Source organism: Triturus cristatus, chromosome 11 (genome assembly GCF_964204655.1).
Source record: "Triturus cristatus chromosome 11, aTriCri1.1, whole genome shotgun sequence".
NCBI lineage: Eukaryota > Metazoa > Chordata > Amphibia > Caudata > Salamandridae > Triturus > Triturus cristatus.
The window spans coordinates 1,140,575,777-1,140,588,962 of record NC_140594.1 but is presented as its reverse complement, the minus strand read 5'-3'; the positions used below and the strand labels follow the sequence as shown (position 1 = coordinate 1,140,588,962).

Below are 13,186 nucleotides of genomic sequence, written 5' to 3'. Positions count from 1 at the left end.
ATTTCCTGTCCAACGTCCTCACGTCCCGAACGCTCCCAAACGCTCAAAAGCCTCGCCCTCACCGGGTAGATCTCTGGCTCCCAGTTAAAATCAAATCCTGAGCATGCTAGCGCTAGGATCAAAGAGAGAGGAGAGGGTTAGAGAGCTGCTATCTTGGTAAAGGCCTAAAACTGCTAGTTCCCAAAAGGGTCTGCACTTTCAGTTATGACTGACTGTGAGACGAGAAGATGAAGATTTTCTGCACCCAGCATACATTGCAGCATGCTTAGGCAAATGAGGAGCGAGACCCACCAATCCCTCGCCACTTCGCTGAAAGCTCCTCCTCTGCATAAAGAGAACACTTTTACAAGGGAGCAGAGTGGCGCAGCGGAAGCGTGCTGGGCCCATAACCCAGAGGTCGATGGATCGAAACCATCCTCTGCTATAATATTTCTTGTTTTTTCTTCTGAGGACCAATCTGTCATTTCCACGCTACCAGCAAGGAAAAGCGCAGGCTTGTGCTAGCTATGTGAGAAAAGACTTCTCAACTATCTGTCTCTGCTGAAATACAAGAGAGTGATCGCCAAAGGATCAACCCCATACTTTGAAAGTAAAGATACCCAATTATAAGCATAAATGACTGGTGGGACCGTCACACATTTTTCTGGGCATGCTTTGAATGTCATTCTTGCCTTTTCGTTCTGCTCTTATCATTCTCCTGGGCATTTCATGGAAGGCACTCTCTTTCTCTTCGCTGCTTTGCTTCCAATGCTGCCTAAATATGTTCATTTCCACTATTTGTACTACTGCTTTCCATTTCTTCTCTTCTGCACAGATTTGGCCTTGGTTTCAATCCCCAGTTCCTTACCCTCTACAAGAAACTTTATACTGCTTTTCATGTTGGTATATAAACCAAATGCACCATTGAAACTGGTGCAAGATAGTCATTGAACTCGGGGTTGTAATCTTTAGAACCGAGAGCACCCACATCATAGGGCGTTGGTGGTATAGTGGTGAGCATAGCTGCTTCCCAAGCAGTTGACCCGGGTTCGATTCCCGGCCAATGCAGTGCAAATTTTTATATGTTCTCCAAGCAGGATTTGTTTTAATGCAACATGTCACAAAACGGAAATATCATGAACAGATTAATCAGACGTTAAATTAAAAAAAAAATGAAATACTTAGGCAGGCATCTCGATCGCCCCATCTGCTACATTCATTGTCCTATTAGATGCTATTTTCCAAAAAGCAGAGTCACCACTCACATGTGCTGGTAATAAATATGTTGCGGGCGGTAGACAATGAAAGGGCTGAACCCCGACCAGACATTCTAACTCTAGCACCTCTATATTAAAAAGCATTTCTAGGCAATATCTAGCATGTGAATAAAAGTAGGCAAGATCCACCGATGAATCTGGCAAAAGTCCCCAACGAGTTTGTGCACACTTGTTCTCTCACCTGAATGCAGCGCCACCTTGTAGCCATCGGATGTAACTGCAGCTCACAAAATGTTATATCAGAGAGCAAGTTGAGAGGACTCCAAGAGGCAGATGTCCATGGAAAGAGCCTCTCACGACAGCAGGAAGGTTGGATATTTCAAGATGGCAACATTTCCTGTCCAATGTCCTCACGTCCCGAACGCTCCCAAACGCTCAAAAGCCTCACACCGGGCAAGCCCTCACCGGGTAGATCTCTGGCTCCCAGTTAAAATCAAATCCTGAGCATGCTAGCGCTAGGATCAAAGAGAGAGGAGAGGGTTAGAGAGCTGCTATCTTGGTAAAGGCCTGAAACTGCTAGTTCCCAAGAGGGTCTGCACTTTCAGTTATGACTGACTGTGAGACGAGAAGATGAAGATTTTCTGCACCCAGCATACATTGCAGCATGCTTAGGCAAATGAGGAGCGAGACCCACCAATCCCTCGCCACTTCGCTGAAAGCTCCTCCTCTGCATAAAGAGAACACTTTTACAAGGGAGCAGAGTGGCGCAGCGGAAGCGAGCTGAACCCCGACTAGACATTCTAACTGTAGCATCTCTATATTAAAAAGCATTTCTAGGCAATATCTAGCATGTGAATAAAAGTAGGCAAGATCCACCGATGAATCTGGCAAAAGTCCCCAACGATTTTGTGCACACTTGTTCTCTCACCTGAATGCAGCGCCACCTTGTAGCCATCGGATGTAACTGCAGCTCACAAAATGTTATATCAGAGAGCAAGTTGAGAGGACTCCAAGAGGCAGATGTCCATGGAAAGAGCCTCTCATGACAGCAGGAAGGTTGGATATTTCAAGATGGCAACATTTCCTGTCCAACGTCCTCACGTCCCGAACGCTCCCAAACGCTCAAAAGCCTCGCCCTCACCGGGTAGATCTCTGGCTCCCAGTTAAAATCAAATCCTGAGCATGCTAGCGCTAGGATCAAAGAGAGAGGAGAGGGTTAGAGAGCTGCTATCTTGGTAAAGGCCTAAAACTGCTAGTTCCCAAAAGGGTCTGCACTTTCAGTTATGACTGACTGTGAGACGAGAAGATGAAGATTTTCTGCACCCAGCATACATTGCAGCATGCTTAGGCAAATGAGGAGCGAGACCCACCAATCCCTCGCCACTTCGCTGAAAGCTCCTCCTCTGCATAAAGAGAACACTTTTACAAGGGAGCAGAGTGGCGCAGCGGAAGCGTGCTGGGCCCATAACCCAGAGGTCGATGGATCGAAACCATCCTCTGCTATAATATTTCTTGTTTTTTCTTCTGAGAACCAATCTGTCATTTCCACGCTACAAGCAAGGAAAAGCGCAGGCTTGTGCTAGCTATGTGAGAAAAGACTTCTCAACTATCTGTCTCTGCTGAAACACAACAGAGTGATCGCCAAAGGATCAACCCCATACTTTGAAAGTAAAGATACCCAATTATAAGCATAAATGACTGGTGGGACCGTCACACGTTTTTCTGGGCATGCTTTGAATGTCATTCTTGCCTTTTCGTTCTGCTCTTATCATTCTCCTGGGCATTTCATGGAAGGCACTCTCTTTCTCTTCGCTGCTTTGCTTCCAATGCTGCCTAAATATGTTCATTTCCACTATTTGTACTACTGCTTTCCATTTCTTCTCTTCTGCACAGATTTGGCCTTGGTTTCAATTCCCAGTTCCTTACCCTCTACAAGAAACTTTCTACTGCTTTTCATGTTGGTATCTAAACCAAATGCACCATTGAAACTGGTGCAAGATAGTCATTGAACTCGGGGTTGTAATCTTTAGAACCGAGAGCACCCACATCATAGGGCGTTGGTGGTATAGTGGTGAGCATAGCTGCTTCCCAAGCAGTTGACCCGGGTTCGATTCCCGGCCAATGCAGTGCAAATTTTTATATGTTCTCCAAGCAGGATTTGTTATAATGCAACATGTCACAAAACGGAAATATCATGAACAGATTAATCAGACGTTAAATTTAAAAAAAAATGAAATACTTAGGCAGGCATCTCGATCGCCCCATCTGCTACATTCATTGTCCTATTAGATGCTATTTTCCAAAAAGCAGAGTCACCACTCACATGTGCTGGTAATAAATATGTTGCGGGCGGTAGACAATGAAAGGGCTGAACCCCGACCAGACATTCTAACTCTAGCATCTCTATATTAAAAAGCATTTCTAGGCAATATCTAGCATGTGAATAAAAGTAGGCAAGATCCACCGATGAATCTGGCAAAAGTCCCCAACGATTTTGTGCACACTTGTTCTCTCACCTGAATGCAGCGCCACCTTGTAGCCATCGGATGTAACTGCAGCTCACAAAATGTTATATCAGAGAGCAAGTTGAGAGGACTCCAAGAGGCAGATGTCCATGGAAAGAGCCTCTCACGACAGCAGGAAGGTTGGATATTTCAAGATGGCAACATTTCCTGTCCAATGTCCTCACGTCCCGAACGCTCCCAAACGCTCAAAAGCCTCACACCGGGCAAGCCCTCACCGGGTAGATCTCTGGCTCCCAGTTAAAATCAAATCCTGAGCATGCTAGCGCTAGGATCAAAGAGAGAGGAGAGGGTTAGAGAGCTGCTATCTTGGTAAAGGCCTGAAACTGCTAGTTCCCAAGAGGGTCTGCACTTTCAGTTATGACTGACTGTGAGACGAGAAGATGAAGATTTTCTGCACCCAGCATACATTGCAGCATGCTTAGGCAAATGAGGAGCGAGACCCACCAATCCCTCGCCACTTCGCTGAAAGCTCCTCCTCTGCATAAAGAGAACACTTTTACAAGGGAGCAGAGTAGCGCTGCGGAAGCATGCTGGGCCCATAACCCAGAGGTCGATGGATCGAAACCATCCTCTGCTATAATATTTCTTGTTTTTTCTTCTGAGAACCAATCTGTCATTTCCACGCTACCAGCAAGGAAAAGCGCAGGCTTGTGCTAGCTATGTGAGAAAAGACTTCTCAACTATCTGTCTCTGCTGAAATACAAGAGAGTGATCGCCAAAGGATCAACCCCGTACTTTGAAAGTAAAGATACCCAATTATAAGCATAAATGACTGGTGGGACCGTCACACGTTTTTCTGGGCATGCTTTGAATGTCATTCTTGCCTTTTCGTTCTGCTCTTATCATTCTCCTGGGCATTTCATGGAAGGCACTCTCTTTCTCTTCGCTGCTTTGCTTCCAATGCTGCCTAAATATGTTCATTTCCACTATTTGTACTACTGCTTTCCATTTCTTCTCTTCTGCACAGATTTGGCCTAGGTTTCAATCCCCAGTTCCTTACCCTCTACAAGAAACGTTCTACTGCTTTTCATGTTGGTATCTAAACCAAATGCACCATTGAAACTGGTGCAAGATAGTCATTGAACTCGGGGTTGTAATCTTTAGAACCGAGAGCAACCACATCATAGGGCGTTGGTGGTATAGTGGTGAGCATAGCTGCTTCCCAAGCAGTTGACCCGGGTTCGATTCCCAGCCAATGCAGTGCAAATTTTTATATGTTCTCCAAGCAGGATTTGTTTTAATGCAACATGTCACAAAACGGAATTATCATGAACAGATTAATCAGACGTTAAATTAAAAAAAAAATGAAATACTTAGGCAGGCATCTCGATCGCCCCATCTGCTACATTCATTGTCCTATTAGATGCTATTTTCCAAAAAGCAGAGTCACCACTCACATGTGCTGGTAATAAATATGTTGCGGGCGGTAGACAATGAAAGGGCTGAACCCCGACTAGACATTCTAACTGTAGCATCTCTATATTAAAAAGCATTTCTAGGCAATATCTAGCATGTGAATAAAAGTAGGCAAGATCCACCGATGAATCTGGCAAAAGTCCCCAACGATTTTGTGCACACTTGTTCTCTCACCTGAATGCAGCGCCACCTTGTAGCCATCGGATGTAACTGCAGCTCACAAAATGTTATATCAGAGAGCAAGTTGAGAGGACTCCAAGAGGCAGATGTCCATGGAAAGAGCCTCTCACGACAGCAGGAAGGTTGGATATTTCAAGATGGCAACATTTCCTGTCCAATGTCCTCACGTCCCGAACGCTCCCAAACGCTCAAAAGCCTCGCCCTCACCGGGTAGATCTCTGGCTCCCAGTTAAAATCAAATCCTGAGCATGCTAGCGCTACGATCAAAGAGAGAGGAGAGGGTTAGAGAGCTGCTATCTTGGTAAAGGCCTGAAACTGCTAGTTCCCAAGAGGGTCTGCACTTTCAGTTATGACTGACTGTGAGACGAGAAGATGAAGATTTTCTGCACCCAGCATACATTGCAGCATGCTTAGGCAAATGAGGAGCGAGACCCACCAATCCCTCGCCACTTCGCTGAAAGCTCCTCCTCTGCATAAAGAGAACACTTTTACAAGGGAGCAGAGTGGCGCAGCGGAAGCGTGCTGGGCCCATAACCCAGAGGTCGATGGATCGAAACCATCCTCTGCTATAATATTTCTTGTTTTTTCTTCTGAGAACCAATCTGTCATTTCCACGCTACCAGCAAGGAAAAGCGCAGGCTTGTGCTAGCTATGTGAGAAAAGACTTCTCAACTATCTGTCTCTGCTGAAACACAACAGAGTGATCGCCAAAGGATCAACCCCATACTTTGAAAGTAAAGATACCCAATTATAAGCATAAATGACTGGTGGGACCGTCACACGTTTTTCTGGGCATGCTTTGAATGTCATTCTTGCCTTTTCGTTCTGCTCTTATCATTCTCCTGGGCATTTCATGGAAGGCACTCTCTTTCTCTTCGCTGCTTTGCTTCCAATGCTGCCTAAATATGTTCATTTCCACTATTTGTACTACTGCTTTCCATTTCTTCTCTTCTGCACAGATTTGGCCTTGGTTTCATTCCCCAGTTCCTTACCCTCTACAAGAAACTTTCTACTGCTTTTCATGTTGGTATCTAAACCAAATGCACCATTGAAACTGGTGCAAGATAGTCATTGAACTCGGGGTTGCAATCTTTAGAACCGAGAGCACCCACATCATAGGGCGTTGGTGGTATAGTGGTGAGCCTAGCTGCTTCCCAAGCAGTTGACCCGGGTTCGATTCCCAGCCAATGCAGTGCAAATTTTTATATGTTCTCCAAGCAGGATTTGTTTTAATGCAACATGTCACAAAACGGAAATATCATGAACAGATTAATCAGACGTTAAATTAAAAAAAAAATGAAATACTTAGGCAGGCATCTCGATCGCCCCATCTGCTACATTCATTGTCCTATTAGATGCTATTTTCCAAAAAGCAGAGTCACCACTCACATGTGCTGGTAATAAATATGTTGCGGGCGGTAGACAATGAAAGGGCTGAACCCCGACCAGACATTCTAACTCTAGCATCTCTATATTAAAAAGCATTTCTAGGCAATATCTAGCATGTGAATAAAAGTAGGCAAGATCCACCGATGAATCTGGCAAAAGTCCCCAACGATTTTGTGCACACTTGTTCTCTCACCTGAATGCAGCGCCACCTTGTAGCCATCGGATGTAACTGCAGCTCACAAAATGTTATATCAGAGAGCAAGTTGAGAGGACTCCAAGAGGCAGATGTCCATGGAAAGAGCCTCTCACGACAGCAGGAAGGTTGGATATTTCAAGATGGCAACATTTCCTGTCCAATGTCCTCACGTCCCGAACGCTCCCAAACGCTCAAAAGCCTCACACCGGGCAAGCCCTCACCGGGTAGATCTCTGGCTCCCAGTTAAAATCAAATCCTGAGCATGCTAGCGCTAGGATCAAAGAGAGAGGAGAGGGTTAGAGAGCTGCTATCTTGGTAAAGGCCTGAAACTGCTAGTTCCCAAGAGGGTCTGCACTTTCAGTTATGACTGACTGTGAGACGAGAAGATGAAGATTTTCTGCACCCAGCATACATTGCAGCATGCTTAGGCAAATGAGGAGCGAGACCCACCAATCCATCGCCACTTCGCTGAAAGCTCCTCCTCTGCATAAAGAGAACACTTTTACGAGGGAGCAGAGTGGCGCAGCGGAAGCGTGCTGGGCCCATAACCCAGAGGTCGATGGATCGAAACCATCCTCTGCTATAATATTTCTTGTTTTTTCTTCTGAGGACCAATCTGTCATTTCCACGCTACCAGCAAGGAAAAGCGCAGGCTTGTGCTAGCTATGTGAGAAAAGACTTCTAAACTATCTGTCTCTGCTGAAATACAAGAGAGTGATCGCCAAAGGATCAACCCCATACTTTGAAAGTAAAGATACCCAATTATAAGCATAAATGACTGGTGGGACCGTCACACGTTTTTCTGGGCATGCTTTGAATGTCATTCTTGCCTTTTCGTTCTGCTCTTATCATTCTCCTGGGCATTTCATGGAAGGCACTCTCTTTCTCTTCGCTGCTTTGCTTCCAATGCTGCCTAAATATGTTCATTTCCACTATTTGTACTACTGCTTTCCATTTCTTCTCTTCTGCACAGATTTGGCCTTGGTTTCAATCCCCAGTTCCTTACCCTCTACAAGAAACTTTATACTGCTTTTCATGTTGGTATATAAACCAAATGCACCATTGAAACTGGTGCAAGATAGTCATTGAACTCGGGGTTGTAATCTTTAGAACCGAGAGCACCCACATCATGGGCCTTGGTGGTATAGTGGAGAGCATAGCTGCTTCCCAAGCAGTTGACCCGGGTTCGATTCCCGGCCAATGCAGTGCAAATTTTTATATGTTCTCCAAGCAGGATTTGTTTTAATGCAACATGTCACAAAACGGAAATATCATGAACAGATTAATCAGACGTTAAATTAAAAAAAAAATGAAATACTTAGGCAGGCATCTCGATCGCCCCATCTGCTACATTAATTGTCCTATTAGATGCTATTTTCCAAAAAGCAGAGTCACCACTCACATGTGCTGGTAATAAATATGTTGCGGGCGGTAGACAATGAAAGGGCTGAACCCCGACCAGACATTCTAACTCTAGCACCTCTATATTAAAAAGCATTTCTAGGCAATATCTAGCATGTGAATAAAAGTAGGCAAGATCCACCGATGAATCTGGCAAAAGTCCCCAACGAGTTTGTGCACACTTGTTCTCTCACCTGAATGCAGCGCCACCTTGTAGCCATCGGATGTAACTGCAGCTCACAAAATGTTATATCAGAGAGCAAGTTGAGAGGACTCCAAGAGGCAGATGTCCATGGAAAGAGCCTCTCACGACAGCAGGAAGGTTGGATATTTCAAGATGGCAACATTTCCTGTCCAATGTCCTCACGTCCCGAACGCTCCCAAACGCTCAAAAGCCTCACACCGGGCAAGCCCTCACCGGGTAGATCTCTGGCTCCCAGTTAAAATCAAATCCTGAGCATGCTAGCGCTAGGATCAAAGAGAGAGGAGAGGGTTAGAGAGCTGCTATCTTGGTAAAGGCCTGAAACTGCTAGTTCCCAAGAGGGTCTGCACTTTCAGTTATGACTGACTGTGAGACGAGAAGATGAAGATTTTCTGCACCCAGCATACATTGCAGCATGCTTAGGCAAATGAGGAGCGAGACCCACCAATCCCTCGCCACTTCGCTGAAAGCTCCTCCTCTGCATAAAGAGAACACTTTTACAAGGGAGCAGAGTGGCGCAGCGGAAGCGAGCTGAACCCCGACTAGACATTCTAACTGTAGCATCTCTATATTAAAAAGCATTTCTAGGCAATATCTAGCATGTGAATAAAAGTAGGCAAGATCCACCGATGAATCTGGCAAAAGTCCCCAACGATTTTGTGCACACTTGTTCTCTCACCTGAATGCAGCGCCACCTTGTAGCCATCGGATGTAACTGCAGCTCACAAAATGTTATATCAGAGAGCAAGTTGAGAGGACTCCAAGAGGCAGATGTCCATGGAAAGAGCCTCTCATGACAGCAGGAAGGTTGGATATTTCAAGATGGCAACATTTCCTGTCCAACGTCCTCACGTCCCGAACGCTCCCAAACGCTCAAAAGCCTCGCCCTCACCGGGTAGATCTCTGGCTCCCAGTTAAAATCAAATCCTGAGCATGCTAGCGCTAGGATCAAAGAGAGAGGAGAGGGTTAGAGAGCTGCTATCTTGGTAAAGGCCTAAAACTGCTAGTTCCCAAAAGGGTCTGCACTTTCAGTTATGACTGACTGTGAGACGAGAAGATGAAGATTTTCTGCACCCAGCATACATTGCAGCATGCTTAGGCAAATGAGGAGCGAGACCCACCAATCCCTCGCCACTTCGCTGAAAGCTCCTCCTCTGCATAAAGAGAACACTTTTACAAGGGAGCAGAGTGGCGCAGCGGAAGCGTGCTGGCCCCATAACCCAGAGGTCGATGGATCGAAACCATCCTCTGCTATAATATTTCTTGTTTTTTCTTCTGAGAACCAATCTGTCATTTCCACGCTACAAGCAAGGAAAAGCGCAGGCTTGTGCTAGCTATGTGAGAAAAGACTTCTCAACTATCTGTCTCTGCTGAAACACAACAGAGTGATCGCCAAAGGATCAACCCCATACTTTGAAAGTAAAGATACCCAATTATAAGCATAAATGACTGGTGGGACCGTCACACGTTTTTCTGGGCATGCTTTGAATGTCATTCTTGCCTTTTCGTTCTGCTCTTATCATTCTCCTGGGCATTTCATGGAAGGCACTCTCTTTCTCTTCGCTGCTTTGCTTCCAATGCTGCCTAAATATGTTCATTTCCACTATTTGTACTACTGCTTTCCATTTCTTCTCTTCTGCACAGATTTGGCCTTGGTTTCAATTCCCAGTTCCTTACCCTCTACAAGAAACTTTCTACTGCTTTTCATGTTGGTATCTAAACCAAATGCACCATTGAAACTGGTGCAAGATAGTCATTGAACTCGGGGTTGTAATCTTTAGAACCGAGAGCACCCACATCATAGGGCGTTGGTGGTATAGTGGTGAGCATAGCTGCTTCCCAAGCAGTTGACCCGGGTTCGATTCCCGGCCAATGCAGTGCAAATTTTTATATGTTCTCCAAGCAGGATTTGTTATAATGCAACATGTCACAAAACGGAAATATCATGAACAGATTAATCAGACGTTAAATTTAAAAAAAAATGAAATACTTAGGCAGGCATCTCGATCGCCCCATCTGCTACATTCATTGTCCTATTAGATGCTATTTTCCAAAAAGCAGAGTCACCACTCACATGTGCTGGTAATAAATATGTTGCGGGCGGTAGACAATGAAAGGGCTGAACCCCGACCAGACATTCTAACTCTAGCATCTCTATATTAAAAAGCATTTCTAGGCAATATCTAGCATGTGAATAAAAGTAGGCAAGATCCACCGATGAATCTGGCAAAAGTCCCCAACGATTTTGTGCACACTTGTTCTCTCACCTGAATGCAGCGCCACCTTGTAGCCATCGGATGTAACTGCAGCTCACAAAATGTTATATCAGAGAGCAAGTTGAGAGGACTCCAAGAGGCAGATGTCCATGGAAAGAGCCTCTCACGACAGCAGGAAGGTTGGATATTTCAAGATGGCAACATTTCCTGTCCAATGTCCTCACGTCCCGAACGCTCCCAAACGCTCAAAAGCCTCACACCGGGCAAGCCCTCACCGGGTAGATCTCTGGCTCCCAGTTAAAATCAAATCCTGAGCATGCTAGCGCTAGGATCAAAGAGAGAGGAGAGGGTTAGAGAGCTGCTATCTTGGTAAAGGCCTGAAACTGCTAGTTCCCAAGAGGGTCTGCACTTTCAGTTATGACTGACTGTGAGACGAGAAGATGAAGATTTTCTGCACCCAGCATACATTGCAGCATGCTTAGGCAAATGAGGAGCGAGACCCACCAATCCCTCGCCACTTCGCTGAAAGCTCCTCCTCTGCATAAAGAGAACACTTTTACAAGGGAGCAGAGTAGCGCTGCGGAAGCATGCTGGGCCCATAACCCAGAGGTCGATGGATCGAAACCATCCTCTGCTATAATATTTCTTGTTTTTTCTTCTGAGAACCAATCTGTCATTTCCACGCTACCAGCAAGGAAAAGCGCAGGCTTGTGCTAGCTATGTGAGAAAAGACTTCTCAACTATCTGTCTCTGCTGAAATACAAGAGAGTGATCGCCAAAGGATCAACCCCGTACTTTGAAAGTAAAGATACCCAATTATAAGCATAAATGACTGGTGGGACCGTCACACGTTTTTCTGGGCATGCTTTGAATGTCATTCTTGCCTTTTCGTTCTGCTCTTATCATTCTCCTGGGCATTTCATGGAAGGCACTCTCTTTCTCTTCGCTGCTTTGCTTCCAATGCTGCCTAAATATGTTCATTTCCACTATTTGTACTACTGCTTTCCATTTCTTCTCTTCTGCACAGATTTGGCCTAGGTTTCAATCCCCAGTTCCTTACCCTCTACAAGAAACGTTCTACTGCTTTTCATGTTGGTATCTAAACCAAATGCACCATTGAAACTGGTGCAAGATAGTCATTGAACTCGGGGTTGTAATCTTTAGAACCGAGAGCAACCACATCATAGGGCGTTGGTGGTATAGTGGTGAGCATAGCTGCTTCCCAAGCAGTTGACCCGGGTTCGATTCCCAGCCAATGCAGTGCAAATTTTTATATGTTCTCCAAGCAGGATTTGTTTTAATGCAACATGTCACAAAACGGAATTATCATGAACAGATTAATCAGACGTTAAATTAAAAAAAAAATGAAATACTTAGGCAGGCATCTCGATCGCCCCATCTGCTACATTCATTGTCCTATTAGATGCTATTTTCCAAAAAGCAGAGTCACCACTCACATGTGCTGGTAATAAATATGTTGCGGGCGGTAGACAATGAAAGGGCTGAACCCCGACTAGACATTCTAACTGTAGCATCTCTATATTAAAAAGCATTTCTAGGCAATATCTAGCATGTGAATAAAAGTAGGCAAGATCCACCGATGAATCTGGCAAAAGTCCCCAACGATTTTGTGCACACTTGTTCTCTCACCTGAATGCAGCGCCATCTTTTAGCCATCGGATGTAACTGCAGCTCACAAAATGTTATATCAGAGAGCAAGTTGAGAGGACTCCAAGAGGCAGATGTCCATGGAAAGAGCCTCTCACGACAGCAGGAAGGTTGGATATTTCAAGATGGCAACATTTCCTGTCCAATGTCCTCACGTCCCGAACGCTCCCAAACGCTCAAAAGCCTCGCCCTCACCGGGTAGATCTCTGGCTCCCAGTTAAAATCAAATCCTGAGCATGCTAGCGCTACGATCAAAGAGAGAGGAGAGGGTTAGAGAGCTGCTATCTTGGTAAAGGCCTGAAACTGCTAGTTCCCAAGAGGGTCTGCACTTTCAGTTATGACTGACTGTGAGACGAGAAGATGAAGATTTTCTGCACCCAGCATACATTGCAGCATGCTTAGGCAAATGAGGAGCGAGACCCACCAATCCCTCGCCACTTCGCTGAAAGCTCCTCCTCTGCATAAAGAGAACACTTTTACAAGGGAGCAGAGTGGCGCAGCGGAAGCGTGCTGGGCCCATAACCCAGAGGTCGATGGATCGAAACCATCCTCTGCTATAATATTTCTTGTTTTTTCTTCTGAGAACCAATCTGTCATTTCCACGCTACCAGCAAGGAAAAGCGCAGGCTTGTGCTAGCTATGTGAGAAAAGACTTCTCAACTATCTGTCTCTGCTGAAACACAACAGAGTAATCGCCAAAGGATCAACCCCATACTTTGAAAGTAAAGATACCCAATTATAAGCATAAATGACTGGTGGGACCGTCACACGTTTTTCTGGGCATGCTTTGAATGTCA

At 45.3% G+C, this 13,186-nt stretch overlaps 3 non-coding genes across 3 annotated transcripts; all 3 read left to right on the top strand.

The window, feature by feature from the left end:
- Positions 1-975: 975 nt before the first annotated feature.
- TRNAG-CCC (transfer RNA glycine (anticodon CCC)) lies at positions 976-1,047 on the top strand. Its single transcript has one exon. It is a non-coding gene; the product is annotated as a tRNA-Gly (tRNA).
- A 2,203-nt stretch (positions 1,048-3,250) lies between these two features.
- TRNAG-CCC (transfer RNA glycine (anticodon CCC)) lies at positions 3,251-3,322 on the top strand. Its single transcript has one exon. It is a non-coding gene; the product is annotated as a tRNA-Gly (tRNA).
- Positions 3,323-10,310: 6,988 nt separating this feature from the next.
- On the top strand, positions 10,311-10,382 carry TRNAG-CCC (transfer RNA glycine (anticodon CCC)). The gene has a single exon. It is a non-coding gene; the product is annotated as a tRNA-Gly (tRNA).
- The last annotated feature ends 2,804 nt before the right edge of the window (positions 10,383-13,186 follow it).